Genomic DNA, 3,290 nt, shown 5'->3' on the forward strand with positions numbered 1-3,290 from the left:
GTTCCATGTCCAGTTCTAATTCTTGCTTCTTGATCTGCATACAGATTTATCAGGTGGCAGGTATGATGGTCTGATATTCCCATCTCTTAAAGTATTTTCCAGAGTTTGTTGTGATCCACAGAGTCAAAGGCTTTGGCGGAGTCAATAAAACAGAAGTAGATATTTTTCTGAACTCTCTTGCTTTTGCAATGATCCTACAGACTTTGGCAATTTGATCTCTGGTTCCTTTGCCTTTTCTAAATTCAACTTGAACATCTAGAATTTCATGGTTCACTATTGTTGAAGCCTGGCCTGGAGAATTTTGAGCATTACTTTGCTAGCATGTGCTGCTAAGTCACTTCAGTCGTGTCTGACTCTGTGTGACCCCATAGACCAAATCCCACCTGGGATTCTCCAGGCAAGAACACTGGAGTGGGTTGCCATTTCCTTCTCCAATGCTGAGATGAGTGCAATTGTGGGATACTTTGAACATTCTTGTGTATTGCCCTTCTTAGGAATTGGAATGAAAAGTGACCCTTTCCAGCCCTGTGGCCACTGCTGACTTTTCCAAATTGGCTGGCCTATTGAGTGCAGCACTTTCACAGCATCATTTTAAGGATTTGAATTAACTGAGCAGATGCCCGCCTGTGCCACTGGCCGAGTAGTGGGCGGGGGACATCCAGCTCAGCTCCTGGGCTGTGGCTCTTCTCAGGTAGGCAGCCAGGGTGCCCCTCCTGGAGGAAGAGGAGGAGAAGAAGGAGAAAGGCGGTGGGAGGAAGAGTTGTGGAGAGGAGGACAGAGCATGACAGTCAGGCCGGTGCTGGACAAGGAAGCAGAGTGGCTGCCGCTGGAACATCACACTTGGAGACTATGTTTGGGGAGCGGTGGCTATTTCATTGTTCTTGGGAACCAAATCTTGAGTAGTAGAGAACAAGGAACAAAGAAGAGATCACATCTCTGAAGACCTGGGAGCCGAAGCTATCTGAGTGTCAGTAAACCCCTGCAGTAATCAACATGATGTCCTGAAATCTTCCACCAGATTAATTCCATGTTTTTACCACAATGAATTATGCAGCAGAAGTTTCCCATAGTTTAGATTAAGCAGATCATCTTGCAGAATCAGGGGTGTAGGCGAGTGCTGTGATCTCTGCCTCAGCTTCCCCATTTATACAGAGTGGGTATTACTGTTGTTCCTCCCACCTTTAGCTGCAAGCACCTATGTAGCTTTATCTGGGCGGCATTTTTAAGGACATCACTTTTATGAACATGTTGAAACCTCGCCACTAACTTGGGTGATGGACACCGATACCTCTAAGATCACACAACTGATGAAGATGGACCTGGGATTTAGGTGAGCCAGAGCAGTATGGCTCCAGACAGTGACTTCCAAAGAGGAAATAAAGCTGGAAAAACCCATGGATGCAGCCTTCCCTGCAGCCTACCCAGGTGTTCAAGGATAATATCCCGGAGAGAAATTGAGCCCCTCGGATCAGGTAACTAGTCAGAATGAAGAAAATCAGTCTGAAGACCTTCCGGAAATCTTTAAGCTTGGGTAAGAGCAAAGAAGATGCAGAACTCATGGTCGTACAACAGCCAACACTAGCCAGCAACTTCAGGAAAAAGGAGTCCTTGTTTGGGCGCTGCTACGGGAAGGAGATGGCCGGCTGTGATCTCCAAGGCGAAGATGAAATGGGTAAGAATCCATCCAAGAGCGAGAGCCTCTTGGGCATGCTGAAAAGACTGCTGAGCACCAAGCAGAAGGCCAAGGGCAGGGGCGGCATGGCTTTGGGGAACTCAGTGGACAAGGACAAGTTCTCGTTGTCACCGGCGCCCCTGGTGTTCAAGGACGTGCGGTCACCGAAGCCCATGCACTCCCCGTCGCTGTGCAGCCATCACTACAGCCCCATGCCCTGGCCGTTGCGCCCCACTTCCTCGGAGGAAATGTGCATCCGGATGGAGTGGCAGGTCAAGGCGCGGGTGCACTCGCCGGACCCGGGTCGGCCCTCAACGGCGTGCACAAGGAATTCAGAGACCTCTGCCAGGCTGATCCCGCATGGCCGGAGTTGCTGGACTCGCTGGGAGCTCCGTGTCCCTGTCCGGGGACCTGTGCCTCTGCCTGGGTAAACACGTGCCTGTCGTCCTTGGACTGGTGGCTCGGGACTACATCCAGTACACTGTGCCTTTGGATGGCTCCTCCCCCAGCCGCAGGGGGCCCCTTCCCCTACCACCACCATGAGGACTACAAGCATCCGGCCCACTGGGACCTCGTCGTAGCCCCCGAGCTCTTCACCGAGGAGCCGGTGGGCAGCCTGCTGATGGGCACCACAGGGGTCTTGCTGCAGTGCTTGAGGGTGGGCCCAGGTGGGCCCTGAACTGCCCCACCCCACCCCACCCTGCCCAGAGAAATACACACACACACACACACACACACACACACCCCGCTGCTACCTCCCCTGCAGACTGATCTGAGCCAAAGGAACTTCGCCAAGCTGACCTGCCCAGACGCCCACCTAGCTGAGAGCATGTGCTGCCACTTGAATTTCGATCCCAACTCAGCCCCCAGGGTGGCCAGGGTATATGACTCAGTGCAAAGCAATAGCCCCATGGTGGTGACCAGCCTGACGGATGAGCTCAAGAAGCTGGCCAAGCAGGGCTGGTGCTGGGGACCCATCACAAGCTGGGAGGCGGAGGGCAAGCTGGTCAACATGCCTGATGGCTCCTTCCTGGTGACGGAGAGCTCTGACGACCACTACCTGCTCAGCATGAGCTTCCACTCCCACCGCACGACCCTCCACACCAGAATGGAACACTCCAATGGCAGGCTTAGCTTCTATGAACAGCTCGGACGTGGAGGGACACACGTCCATCATGGACCTGATAAAGCACTCTTTTAGGGACTCAGAGAACGGGGCCTTCTAATACTCAGGATCACGCCTGCCAGGCTTCGCCACCTACCCGGTGAGCCTCACCAACCTGGTGTCCTGCTTCCTGCAGGTGCGCTCACTGCAGTACCTGTGCCGCTTCGTCATCCGCCAGTCCACCTGGATAGACTTGATCCTGAAACCGCCCCTGTCCAGCAAAATGAAGGATTACTTATAGGAGAAGCACTAATGAGAGAGGACCGCAACCCAGCATCTTGCACTTTAGGAGTAAGAAAGAGAGACTAAGATACAGTTTACAGACTTCATCGCTATCAGAATCTTTTGCTGCCATACTATTATTTCAGTTTTATGTGGAAAAGAGTATCCAGTTCATTTAGGGGTGGGGAACTGTCCGCTAGGTGTCTTGGGTTTATTTTGGTTCTTTAAAAA

The 3,290-nt window shown here is 52.3% G+C and overlaps 1 pseudogene; it reads left to right on the plus strand.

The window, feature by feature from the left end:
- Window positions 1-1,485: 1,485 nt before the first annotated feature.
- Window positions 1,486-3,090, plus strand: LOC102394295 (annotated as a pseudogene).
- The last annotated feature ends 200 nt before the right edge of the window (window positions 3,091-3,290 follow it).

This window comes from Bubalus bubalis, chromosome 2 (genome assembly GCF_019923935.1).
Source record: "Bubalus bubalis isolate 160015118507 breed Murrah chromosome 2, NDDB_SH_1, whole genome shotgun sequence".
NCBI classification, from domain to species: Eukaryota; Metazoa; Chordata; class Mammalia; order Artiodactyla; family Bovidae; genus Bubalus; species Bubalus bubalis.